Here is a 14512-nt window from a genome sequence, read left to right as displayed (position 1 = left end):
GAGGGGAAACTGGGAATGGAGAAATTTACATGTAAATAAAGAAAATATCTAATAAAAAAAAAGAAAAGTAAAAAACAAAAAAAAAGTGTAGTCAAAATATACTGTATGCAAAAAGTTCTGTTTAAAAAAAAAAGAAGAAGAAAACAGTTGCAGGGCTGGGGAGACACTCAGTGGTCAAGAGGGCTCGGTGCTCTTCCAGAGGACCAGAGTTTGGTTCCCAGCACCCAAGGTGGGTGGTACACAACCACCTGTAACACCAGTTCCTAGAAATCTGATGCCTTCTCCTGGCCTCTATGGGCACCTGCACTCACATGCACATGCCCATACACAGACACAAACCCAGACATAAAATAATAAAATACAATAATAAAAAAATAACAGACTAGGGCTGGAGAGATGACTCAGCAGTTAAAAGCACTGACGGGTCTTCCAGAGATCCTGAGTTCAAGTCCCAGCCACCACATGGTGGCTCACAACCATTTGGAATGGGATCTGGTGCCCTCTTCTGATGTGTGGGACAGCATAATCATATACATAAAATATGTGTATATATATTAAATCATTAAAAAAAAAAACAAAGTATAGGATACAAAATCAGTTGCATTTCTACAAACCCACAATGAAGACCCCAAAAAGGAAATTAAAAAAATATTTTACTATCAACATCATCAAAAGGAATACTTAGAATAAATTTATCCAAGGAGATGAAGACTCATACACAGAAACTGCAAAATATTGTCAATGGGAATTAAAAAATTATAAATAGATGGAAAGAAACCTCATGTTCATGGATTATATGATACAGTAATTTCTAAATTACAATAGTCAAAACACCTTATGGTTAAACACAGCCCCTGAAAAATCCTCACAGTATTTTTTGAGTTTTTAAAAATCTCTCTTCTTGGGGCTGGTGAGATGGCTCAGCGGGTAAGAGTACTGACTGCTCTTCCAAAGGTCCTGAGTTCGGATCCTAGCAACCACATGGTGACTCACGACCACCCGTAATGAGATCTGACACCTTCTTCTGGTGTGTCTGAAGATAGCTACAGTGTATTATGCCAGAGTGAGAGAGGCTGGAGCATGCAAGCAAACACTCATATACATGGTTATTGTAGTTCATAAATGTAAAATAAAAATAAATCTTTAAAAAAAAAATCTCTTCTCTCCTTTCTCATTCTGTCCCTTCCTCCTTCCTCCCTTCTGCCCTCCTCTCTCCTCTTCCTTCTGTTTTATTGTTTTGTAGAAACAGGAATCTCAAAAGACTAGGAACAAGAACAAAGAAGAAGAAAACAAAACCAGCACCCTCCCAGTTCCTGACTTTAATGTACATATAAAACTGCAGTTATTATGAACTAGCTTATAACCAGACACACCATAGCATGCAGGTGAGGAAGACTAGAGATGGATAAAGTCAAATGATCTCTGGCAAGACGGACAATATAGAATTGAACTTGTTTCTTCAGAAAATGGTACATGTGAAAGAATGAAGGATCCTCCCACACCTTATGACATATAAAGACTTACCATGGCTGAAGAACTAAAACTTTAAAACTCTTGAAAGAGTGATACAGCTAATAAGTGGCAAAACCATAAGAACTTGAAGCAGGCTTGGGTTCCAGAGTCCGATGCTAGTTCCTGTTGGGCTAAGTCGTTGAGAAGTGAACATAGAAAAAGCGTGGTTAGGAACGTCACGGCCCGATGCTCAGGAGATGACTCAGTCAAGTGCCCTGTGACAAGTATGAAGATGTGTTCAGATCCCAGCGTGGGGACATACCTGTATGACCCCAGTGCTGGGGTGCACTAAGGGGATGGACATACACTTGGAGCTCATTGGTCAGCCAGTCTAGTTGAATCAATGAGCTCTAAGTTTGGTGAGAGACTTTCTCTTAAAAACTAAGGTGGTGGCAGACTTTGGGTCTGGTTAATTTGGTATGCTAAAGAGTTTTATTCTAATTTTTTAATAAAAAGGTTAATCTTAAAAACTAAAAAAGCCGGGTGGTGGTGGCACATGCCTTTAATCCTAGCACTTGGAAGGCAGAGGCAGGCGGATTTCTGAGTTCGAGGCCAGCCTGGTCTGCAGAGTGAGGTCCAGGACAGCCAGGGCTACACAGAGAAACCCTGTCTCGAAAAGCAACAAAAACAAACAAACACACACCAAAACCCAGAAAACTAAAATGAGGAAAGCATAGAGGGAAATACCTGATGTTGACCTCTGGTCTCCACATGCGTTCATGAGAATTACATACACACTGTACATAACACACAGAAGAACATACAGCCTATGAGAGGTAGACAGTGCATGGCTCAGCGACAGAGCACGCTTAGAGTTGACTAGTGAGAGGCTTAGCTCCAAGGCCGAATTCATGGTAGAGTGCAACCACTCTAGAATATGGCAGGGAGGGCTCCATCCCAGCACCAAAAAGCCTGACTGCTCTGTAGAGTAACACCCCACTGTTTCCTGAGTAGAAGTCAAGATTCCCTTCAAAACTGAGAGGGGGCAGGGAGAGAGAGAGGAGAGGGGGAGAGAGAGAGGAGAGGGGGAGAGAGAAGGAGACTGATTCTTTTACTATTCCTAGTAGGGGAAAAAAATTCAAGAAGAAAACTAACGCAATCTTAGGGCAGTTCCAGGGTTACTAACACAATCTTAGGGTAGTTCCAGGGTTACTAACACAATCTTTGGGCAGTTCCAGGTTTTAGTATCTACCTGTATCCTATAAGTCTTTAAAAAGAGAACACACTCAGGTCGCGAACAGTGAGTGTCCTTTACTTAGCATCGCCATACACACAGTCATGTATTTACCTCTGCAGTTCGCATGTTTACTGCCAGCATAAAGTCAAGTGATATGTGTCAAACCATCACAATCCACAGCTCTTCAGGGAAGTGGTTGGAGCCACTTCTCTCTGAGTGGAGCAATGAATGAAGCATGCATTATTCAGGAAACCCACCATGTGTATATTAAGAACAATTATCCTGAAAATCCTGCTTATGGTCTCTCAGTTTTAGTGGGATGCAGTGTTTGTAGCTGATTAAAAACAGAAGTCCGAGAGAGAAGGAGGCTAGTGTGAAGGAACTACTAAACGTGCATTTAGGTCGGGATAGCCAGTCACCCTAGCCAAAAAGGACCATTTGATTTTATTCAATCTAAGTTTACACCTCATAAAATCAGCAAAGAAGATTCTAACTCAGTCTTAGACTATTCTCTGTTGCTGTAACAAAATACCTAAGGTTAGAGAATTTATAAAGAAAAGTTGTATTTAGCTCTGTTTCGGAGGTCATTTCTGGGAAGACCTTTCTTGGCACATCACAACAATGAGATTACGTGCAAAAGGAGGGAAGGAGCACATGGGAGGGATTCAGGCTCACAACTTATTAGCACAGGATCCCCACGAGACCAGCATCAATGCCCCTGGGCTCCGGTCACCTTTCATGTCACATCTCTCCAGGGCTCTAGCACCCCACATGCTGCGCTGCACTGAGGAGCAAGCTTCCAGCCGCAGGCTCTCGGGGGAATGTACTCAAGCCACTGGATGCTTCCAGCCTACTCAAAACCACATTAGAATGTAAGCTTATCTGACAATGCTGTTTTGTGCGTCTTCTTCAGGTGAGAACAGTGACCCTTCCTCTTTCGTTGTAAATAGAAGAATACCTTAATCTATCACAGCTGTGACGTGCAGCTGGCTTACAGACAGAAGGGCGCCATCTCTTCAAGGTTCAGCCCTGGTCATTCCAGAGAGCAGAGCAATGTGACTTTCTTTTCTTCTTTATAACCAAAATGACTTGTGAATGAAAGTTCCTATTAGGTATGAAAAGAATAAGGTAGAATTGGTGAGAAAAAAGTATTAACAAAATATATATCAAACTATATGAAGATGTCAAAGAAATATTACTTGGAATGTCAGCCAGGTGATATTCATCATACAGCTTAAAACAACATAGAACAAAATATTCCAATGTTTCTATTCAAGTCAGATATAAAATGAAAATCTAATATGCTTGCTGCCAAAAAAGTGACACATTCATCTTTGGCTCATCATGAAGTATTCATAGGTCTCAACATAAAAGCAAAACTATTACATCTATTTGAGAATCGTTTATTATACTTTTTGCTCATGAAATGGTTTCCTTATGCAGACTGGAGGGCAGTGGCAGGGCTCCCTGCAGGAGGGATGTGTGTTAAATGTAAATCATAACGAAAAGGGAAGTGGGTGATGACTAGTGAGGACAGGCTGGTGACTTTGTAAGACTAATTACAGAAGCCAGAAAAAGTTCACCAAAGAAAACCCCCGCACGTTTTATCAATGTTTGTGTCGCTATGACATATGGCAAGGAAACTGTGGTGTTTAAATTATGATGTAAATCCCTCAGTTTTAGTTTTACCTAGAATTAAAATAATTTGGTTAAAATACCCTTTCCTTTTCATACACCTGATTTGCATAGAGCCTTTGTAATTGCACTAGGAGGGCGGTGGGGCTCCTGCCGCATCACTAAGGAGCAAGCTGCACTAAGGCCTCTTTACTGCATCATCCCGGTGCCCCGCACTCAAACCCACTTGCGCAGTCTGCTACAGAACTGCTGACCTACAAGTATTTATTGGAAGGATGAATGAATTTCCTATAGAAGCTGTCATTTAGAACTTGAAAATGAAGTTATTCTCTGAGCACGAAACTAAATCTACAACAATAAAGGGCAACATTTGTGTTACTGTGACATGAGTTGGCTGTGATTAAAAACACAAAATGGCTGAGCATAGTGGCATACTAAATCCCAGCATTTGGGAGATAGAGGCAAGCAGATCTCTGTGAGTTCAAGGCCAGTTTGGTCTACAGAGTGAGTTCCAGGACTACATAGTGTTTTTATCTTAAAAACAAAAGCAAACCAAAACAAAAAACTCCCACAAAATGAAGCAGTAGCTTAAACAACATAGATCCATCCTACCTGCCTGCCTGTGTAGTAGGCCTGCCTCACAGTATTCTCCATGGACAATTCATGAGCAGTTCAGGTCAGAATAGGCTTAGCCACAGGGAAAGCAATTCTGAAACTTCTGTGGCTTTGTAGAAATTAAGTTGCTATTCTCCCTGCTCCTGTGGACACTGTGGGTAAGAGTATGTGTCTTAGTCAGGGTTTCTATTCCTGCACAAACACCATGACCAAGAAGCAAGTTGGGGAGGAAAGGGTTTATTCAGCTTACTTCCACATGGCTGTTCACCACCAAAGGAAGTCAGGACTGGAACTCAAGCAGGTCAGGAAGCAGGAGCTGATGCAGAGGCCATGGAGGGATGTTCCTTACTGGCTTGCTTCCCCTGGCTTGCTCAGCTTGCTCTCTTATAGAACCTAAGACTTCCAGCCCAGGGATGGCACCACCCACAAGGGGGCCCTACCCCCCTTGATCACTAATTGAGAAAATGCCCCACAGCTGGATCTCACGGAGGCACTTCCCCAACTGAAGCTCCCTTCTCTGTGATAACTCCAGCCTGTGTCAAGTTGGCACACAAAATCAGCCAGTACAGTGTGTACCACTAAGCTTATTCAATGGCAACCCCGGAATTCCCTTAGAAGCTGTGGATAGAACTCAATTGGTAGAGGCATTTATCTAGCCTGCATAACCCATTGGGTTTAATGCCCAGCACCACATAAACTGGGCATAGTAATATATAACCTGTAATTTTAGAACTCAGGAGGATAAAAAGTTCAAGACTAGACTGTGATTCATGAAAGCCTGTCTTAAGAGGAAAAACAGAACTTGAACTGGAGAGATGGCTCAATGGTTAAGAGCACTGACTGCTTTTCTAGAGGTCCTTGAGTTCAATTCCCAGCAACCACATGGTGGCTCAAAAACCATCTGGAATGGGATCTGATGTCCTCTTCTGATGTGTCTGAAGACATCCACAGTGTACTCATTTACATAAAATAAATAAATCTTAAAAAAAAAAGAAATTAAAAACAGAATTCACAATTTCCTTCCTTTCTTTCAAGTACTTTTTGAGTTGCTGCTCCACAGGCAGAGGGCGACTGGCAGAGCCTTGCCTGCCTGCTGCTGAAGTCCCTGTCCCACATACTGAAAGGATGGTCCTGGAACAACAAGAGGAAAGGGGTATGAGCAAGGGTTAAGGGGCCCAGGTGTCAGCAGCTGACTCCAGACTTCCACCTGGGATGTGCACATCCTCAGCTTTACCCTGCAGCAGGGCAGAGGACCCATACTTCCTCAGCAACCTGGATGCAGAGGAAGCCTGCGCAGCAGCAAGCTGACTCTCTGTGCTGGCCTCACTTCCCATGCACCTGGGCACAGCATGAGCAGATGGCTCGAGGCCACCAGGCAGTTGAGCCGTCCCACACCTGCACCCGCCTCTCTCAGAAGCAAAGGCTAAAAGTTCCTGTTAATGCCCCAGCCCAGAACACTCACCTGTCAGACCCACATAACCCCGCCTAACTGCCAAGGGAGGGAGGGGTTTCCAAAGTGTTTGGGGTACTGTATGGTCCACGGCTGTCCTAGGTGGTGTAGCTCTCAAGGCCCAGAACTCAGAATGTGTCTTCTGCTCTTTGCCATCCTCAGGATGGCCTTGTCTGTGTAGAAGGCAATTTTCCCTCATAGCCTGAAAACATAATGGAGCTAAGGCCATGACGGTGGCAGGCACAGTTATTATACAGCTGTGTCTTTATGTAGGAAGTGCTACGGAAGTCACTAACATACATAAAAACTATGAGGGCCAATGAATCTAGCAGTTCCAAATCACACTTCCTTACTTCAGTATTTCTGACATCTGCTTGCCAGGGAAGGGAAAAATGGACAGAGCTCTTGCCAGTCTAGTACAATGAAAACAAAATTAAACTGTACCAGAAACCTCCAAATCAGAACTACATTGAAAAATACAAAAGGTGCACAGCACCCTTGATTGTTGTCGACAATCTCATGTTCCATGGAAATTAGAGGGATAGCTATTCTCAGTAAATGTGCAGTTTGGATGGGTGAAAGCCAGAACTGGCACAAACCCCATTTCTACCAGTTGATTTTCAGGTGTTCCTGAAATAAAATAGAGCAAAAGTGATTTCGAAGCTCTGAGAACACAAGCTATTTGAAAAGAGATGGCACATAAAGAGCAAACACCTGCCATTGGCAGCAGGCTCTCAGGCGCAGCAGATACTGAAATTCCACATCAGGAGCCCGAAAGGCTTTCCTCTGCCATGCAGAGACATACCTCTCATAGCCTAGAGCTAGGGATGGAACTCAGGTGTGGCGATTTGAATGAGAATGGCTCCCAAAGGCTGGAGTCTGAATACCTGGTCCCCATTCCGTGGACTGCTTAGGAAGGATTAGAGGTATAGCCTTGCTGGGGGAGGTGTGTTCCTGGGCCTTGAGGCTTCAAACATCCATGCTAGGCTCAGTCTTACTCTGCCTGCTGATCAGGATATAAGCGCCTGGCTACTGTTCCTGTATCATGCCTGCTCACCTGCCACCCCACTCCCTGCCATGAGCATCGTGGACTAATCCTCTGAAACTTTCAGCAAGCCCTCAATGAAATGCTTTCTTTCATAAATCACCTTGGTCATCGTATCTCTCCACAGCAACAGAACAACAACTGAGGCACCAGGTGTGTGATGCAGGAAGGAAGACCACAGGGCCCTGCTTAGAGAAGCACACTTTCTGAGACCTCGTCACTGTTCCACTATGAACTCAACTTCTGACTTTGGAGAAGAGCCTCAGTGCCCACAGAGACACCCACAGAACCCAGCCTCTATCTGAGGCAAGAGCCCAGCGCCTCATGTTATGCACACAGGATAAAATGGAATAAGTCCAGCCACCTGCAGTCATGACCACATCTCTGAACAGCACTATCCCACTCTGCAACCAAAACTTGGACGTATTTCTATGTGGACTGTATCTGGTAATAACCACCTGCATGGTCCTCTCAGACCACGGGCACCCTTTACTTCCCAGTTCTCGCTTGTCTTCAACAGTGAAGGCTCTCAGGGTATGTCTTAATGGCTTTTGCTTTAGTGATGATTGGTGAAGAGAAAGAAGGCTGGTTGCTTTTCTTCTGAAATCCAGTCTAGATTCAAAACTATTGCTAGTTACTACACATATCCCAGTCTGAAACAATTATATGTACCATTTCTTTTCCTCTTTCATGACATGGTATTTGAAGTTTCACAGAATGTTCCAAGTTCTGATTTTATCTGATTAGTTCTTTCTGATGTCACATGTTCTATTCCTCCATTTGTCACATTCTTATGTAATGTTTAGAGTAGCATTTAATAAAAAAATACCATGAGAGGGGCCAGGGCTGTAGCTTAGGTTCAAGGTTATCCTCAACTACAAGCAAGCTTAAGACCTCCCCTACCTTCACTGTCCTGATGCCTGTCCTAGCACATTCTTGGTACTGTCTGGATCTTAGTAAGCTCCACAGCTGCTCCTTCTCCTGTTGCTGTCCCAAGACAACACTGATTCCAAAGCTGTATTAAACTGTGTGAAGCAGCACAAGAGTCAAGGGCCATCCAGGGTAGTGAGGATGGGGAGGGCAGCTGAGGCAGCAGTGGCCGGACTACAGTTCTCAAGTAGACTGTTTTGGTTTAGGATTCTTTTGTTACCTTGAGTTTTGTTGTTGTTTGGGAACAGGATAGTTTCAGGCCGAGCAGACCGGGACCTTGAACTCCACATCTTCCTGCCTATCTCTCAAGTGCTAGAATGACAGCACTTCCATGCCCATAGAACTATTTTGTTTTTAAGAGGGACAGAGTCCCTGAAGATACAAATGGTCACTGGCATGGGTGACCAGAGGCAAGAGGAAGAGGCTGTAAGTGCTAAGGGCTAGACTAAGAAAGAGATATTGTGAGGGATGCATCATGGAGGACTTGCATGCTATAAGGCTTTTCAGCTCAAGATATGTTGAGGGCAGCATTTGGTTCAAGGAGCAGAAATCCAAAGATTGAGAGGAACTTGCCCAAGGTGGCTAGTGACCTAATGGGAGTGGAGGAGAACAGGAGAGTATCAGAATTTTAGGGGTGAGGGGAGGAGAAAAAGCTTATGCTACAGGGTCCTTAGAAATGAGGGGAAACCCAGGGAGGTCCTACATGAGGAGGTCGGAGAGGAAAACAGTTCCCTCCACAAGGCTGGTGCCCACAGATCGTGCACACAGCAAAGGTGGGCACTTCCATCCAGGGTTCTTTTTTTCTTTTTTCTTTTCTTTCTTTTTACTTTTTCGAGACAGGGTTTCTCTGTGTAGCCCTGGCTGTGCGGGAACTCACTCTGTAGACCAGGCTAGCCTTGAACTCAGAAATCTGCCTGCCTCTGCCTCCCAAGTGCTGGGATTAAAGGCATGCACCACCACTGCCCGGCTAATCCAGAGTTCTTAGTGAAAACAAGGAACGTGGGAAGGACAAAGAGCTGGGCAGGCTGGCTAAGAACCACAGAACTCTATATCTGGAAATAGAAGCGAAAGGAGATGAAAAATAGGCCAGGGCTAGACTAAGGGATGTGGCTGACTCAACGTCACACAAGCAAAGCCCCAGACAGCATGGGTGCCCTATGAGACCACACAATCACTCAGTCTCCAAAATGACCACCTGCTCCAGGAGGACATGAAGGCACAGCAGGCACATGCTGCAATGCCAGGTCTGCTGTCTCACCTGTGTGCGCTCCATGCCCTCAAGGTGCACCAACCCAGGTGCTCCTTGGTAGGTCCTTGTCCTCCCATGGCTTTACAGAAGAGAGTTTTTTTTTTTTTTTTTTACCCCAGGCACTGATTTCACATCCAGAGAGACCAGGAGATGGTAGTGAGGGCCATGGGGACATGGTAGTGAGGAACGGTCCTGCAGGTTTTGAGAACAGCCCCTGGGTTCCCCTTTAAACCGGCTATATTCACTGTGGAGCATTTTACACTTCTTGCCTTCTCTTAGCATTTATGCTACAATCAACTGTAACCTCGCCATAAAACCATGAACTAAAGCTCTGCTGCCTCGGGGGTGATTCTTTCTCAGATGAGAAGCTTCTCCTGCAGACAGCTGCACCAGTGAAGAGGAAAGTAGGATTTGGAGAGGAGCCATCACTGAAACCTCACCAATGCCCCAAACAACTGATCTGGCCCTGGAGGGAGAGAACCAAAGGACATTAGGGGACTCAGATCTCAATAAAGTAACAACAGAAGGTGCTGGACTGGGGATACTAATGAGGGCCAGAGGACCTGGCAGTAAGCAACACATGAGAAACTGAGGGAAGAGGGATGAGCCAAAAGATAACTGAAGAGCCTCAAATACAAGGTCTCCATTAGTGCCTAATGGCAGGCCACAGGTGGCAATCTTGGAATTCAGGGCCAGGGTGTCATCAGGGTCCCAGGATAGACCCTGAGGTACAAAGCATGGCCGTAGGAAGCAAAAAGGGAGGCTGGGGATGGGTGAAATCACAGGCAGCTGAGGCCTGATAGAAGTTAGAAGAGTGGAGATGGCAGATCCTAGGATGATAGGATTTATATCTGTTTAAACTGCACAGTGCCAACCACATACCTATGCAGGAAGGGATGGTGAAATATGGAACAGGGAGATATAACATTCAGAAGATGCTCAAGAGAATGAGGGATTACTAGGTGTTAAAGCTGCCTCTGGATAGTGGCTTTTAAAAACAAAAGTGGGAGAGATTAGCTGGGCACTCTGCTGCAAGCCTGTCATTCTCAGCAGCTGAGGTAGGAGGATCAGGAGTTCAAGGTCAGCACTGGCTACGCAGCAAGTCAAAGCCAGCCTTAGCTTTATGAGACCGTGTCTCAAATAAGGTGAGTGAGCTCAGAGGGTATAAGAACACTAGAAATAGGCCGGGAGGTGGTGGTGCACGCCTTTAATCCCAGCACTTGGGAGGCAGAGGCAGGTGGATTTCTGAGTTCGAGGCCAGCCTGGTCTACAGAGTGAGTTCCAGGAAAGCCAGGGCTACACAGAGAAACCTTGTCTCAAAAAACAAAACAAAACAAACAAACAAAAGAACACTAGAAAGAAATCAGAGTAACCCCTGTGAACTGCCTCGAACATGGACAGGAAGGAAAGGGTCTGTGAGGAACTGAGGCGAGAGGACTGCAGAGGACAGGCTCTAGAGGTCATTTGCTATGGCCCTCAGGAGTAGCTGAGGGCAACAAGTTACTATGTCCTTTTTAGTCACATGTCCGCAGCAGGACAAGTGATCTCCACCAGTTCTTGTATGTCAACGACCTACACTCCGTGGGCCAGCTCTTGCCACACAGGCAGGTCTCCGCTCCAAGACTTGCTTTTTTTGCCACGAGTTATCAATGGCCCTGCTAGAAAGTAGACATTGCCCCAGAACTGTGAGCTCACACCTCGCGTATGCAGGGATATTGTGCGCTTGTTGAATGGCTTGGGGTTTGAGCTAAAGCACGTCTACAGGGTTACTACCCCAACATCAGTCCCTCTGCCTAGGCCTCTGTGGTGTCACCCTCTGGCAGCCCACCCTTGTCTGAGTCTCTCCACAGGTGTCACTGGCAGATGCCCTTCTGCCCTCTGAATCAGCAAAGCACTTCGGGAAACAACTTTTGGGGAAAGGTTTAGGGTCACAGACAAGTGACCGAGGCACTAATAACCACCACTAGAATTGGAACCCGTCTGGGCCACACTTCTGCCACAGCACAGTTGAAGTGGCTCAAGATGGCAAATCCCCCTCTAGGGGCAAGTTCTCTGGCCACAGAATTCCTTGAGCAGCACCGCAGCACCACCATCAGGACACCTGAGGAACTGCCGTGCCCACAACTGATTAACCTGGAGCAGATCATCGCTTGGCTAACTCCTGTCTTGTGTCATTTGATGAACCTGCAACAGAATACAAATCAGACACTGCTCTATCAGGTTGTGGGGCAGAGCAGGCCAGAGTACAGCCTCAGTTCCATCGTCAATAACAGGAGGCCCTGAAAGACTGATAATGCTCCCTGCACATCTCCACATCCCCTGAAGGTTCCTGCAGCAACTTAAGTAAAACAGAATCTGTCAGTACATAGCAAGAAGCAAAAGCAAGAACTCAAATCCAGTTCTAGCTGCCCAATTCTGAAGGCCTAAGCAAAGGAAAAAGAGACAAGCTGGCCATGCAAAGTTGTTTCCTTCTGAATTAGATAGAGAAAGGAATAAAATCAGATTTGAGGTATAAAACACATGTTTTCCTATCTAAAATATCTAGTTCATATCTGTTCCACCTAGAGTTAACTCAAAAAACTAAAGGTGTGATATTGTGGGGTCCAGCATATTATGGGGCTTACTGTTAAGCCAGCACTAGGGATACTGTACAGGAGCATCATGGTAAATTCAAGGCCAGTGTATACTTCACAAGGGAGATCAACACAATCCTAGACTACCATCAGACCCGTAACAAAAACAAAACAGGGGAAAAATTTCTTGAGGGTTATCCTTAAAATCATTTTCAAAAGTCTACATTTTGACTGAATGAAATGAGAGTAAGAGCAGACTTCATGAAATGAATTCTATAGTCAGTGAGTAAGAAAAAGTAGTCTAAATAAGAAACAAGACGCTGGGTGGTGGTGGCGCATGCCTTTATTCCCAGCACTTGGGAAGCAGAGGCAGGTGGACTTCTGAGTTCGAGGCCAGCCTGGTCCACAGAGTGAGTTCCAGGACAGCCAGAGTTACACAGAGAAACCCTGTCTCGAAAAACAAAAACAAACAAACACAAACAAACAAAAAGAAACAAGACTATTATGTAAGAAAAATTATGCAAACAAATTTTACAGAATAACTTAAATAACTTAAATAGGTAAGGTAAAAAATATACTCTAAGCAATTAAACAAATTGAAAAGAAGATGACATAGCTCTCTTATCAAAGAATAAATAAAAAATAATGTTGTGGGACTATAGAGATGGCTCAGCAGTTATAAGTACTAGCTACACATCCAGAAGATCTGGGTCCCGCTCATAGCACTTACATGGCTGCTTATAACCATCTGTCACTCCAGTTTCAGAGGATCCAATGTCCTCTTCTGGCTTCTTTGGGTACCAGTCATATACAAGGTATACACACATATATACAGGCAGAACACTTCATAAAGTAAAAATAAGTAAATATTTTTAAAATACCCTGTAACACCATTAAAAGCAGAAACAAAAAACTCTTATTAAATATTGTGAATGTAGCTCCATTGCCTGCCCTGCAGAGCCCTGTGTTCAAATGCAGGACCACATGAAGCAAGTGTGGTGGGTGGTTCATGACTGTTAGAATCTCTGAACTCAGGAAGTGGAAGAAAGTCTCAGGTCGTCCTCAACACTGAAAGTTCAAGGCCAGCCTGAGCTAAAAGAGATTTTTGTCTCAAAATTATGATGGTGGTGGTAAAGACTGATTTGAGACCAATAATGTAACCTTTTTCATAGCCTTTGACCAAGAGTAGAGCACTGTGATGTGCCGTAAGAGCACCACTGAGGTCACATGAAGGCCTTTATTGTAAGCACCTCTTTACTGTTTACTTTTCCTTGCTAAAGGCTGGGACCAGGGTGCTCTGATTCCCTAACTGACAGCTGTTAGTCCCTTCCCCAGTACCCAGCTGGCTTGAGAATACTATCACCCAAGCTGCCAACCTTGTTTATGGCAGTCTACCGACCTCATCGACTACACTCCTTGAGGTAGCTACACTGCAATCACACCTGCTTGTTGCACACGACTCTGGCTCCAGAAGGAACTATGTCTGTTACATCAAACACCTAGCAATGAACTTTTTCAATGTGGTTGGGTGAGGTTTAGCAGTTAGGCCAGTTGGTAAGCACTTCCCGATGGCCAGAAAAGGCCCATGACTGGTACAAATATACCTGCCACAACCTTTTCAGGCTAAACAAGAAGGGCAGGCAGGCTATTCAGGTGACTTCCGAGTCAGCCCCAAACACCCTTCTGTGTTGCATGCACCCTGGTGTTAAAACCAACACCGAGGTCCAACAGAGGGCTTCTTGTAAGCAGTCTCTGGGTTTGTTCTCTGAGACAATATCTCAGGTAGTCCATGCTAGCCTCAAATCAACTGAGAATGACTCTGAACTCCTGATCCTTCTGCCTCTACTTCGCAAGTACTGGGATTACAGGCTTGTACCAATATACCTAGCTCAAGCAATCTTTCCTTGCTTGCTTTTGGTATTATTAGTAAGAGAACAGGCTGGGCTGGTAACATAAGAGATGCAAGCAGAGGCAGGGCAGCAGTGATGGCAAAGAAGGTCACAATAACGGCAGCAACAGTAACAATGAGAGGGCAGCTAAGGCCTCCTGGAAAGTAACCTGGGTAGAAGGAGAGGGGGCAGAGATGACAAAGTCAGTGCAGAGTTGAAAAGGAAGAACTGCAGGCCCTACACACTGACCATTCCAAAAACCTTCCGAGGCTTAAATGCCAAGAGTCTTAAGGTCTGAGAATCATAGTTAGGGCCAAGCACCTCAGACACACTAGGTCTGAGAGCTCTAATACTCATTACTGTGAGAGCCAAGGCTGACAAGTGTTGGATATCACGACTTCCTGATGCTGTTGCTCATAGCTATTGGAAGTGAAGAA

This window comes from Mastomys coucha, unplaced genomic scaffold (assembly GCF_008632895.1).
Source record: "Mastomys coucha isolate ucsf_1 unplaced genomic scaffold, UCSF_Mcou_1 pScaffold22, whole genome shotgun sequence".
Lineage (NCBI taxonomy): Eukaryota > Metazoa > Chordata > Mammalia > Rodentia > Muridae > Mastomys > Mastomys coucha.
This window is presented reverse-complemented; position numbering follows the sequence as displayed.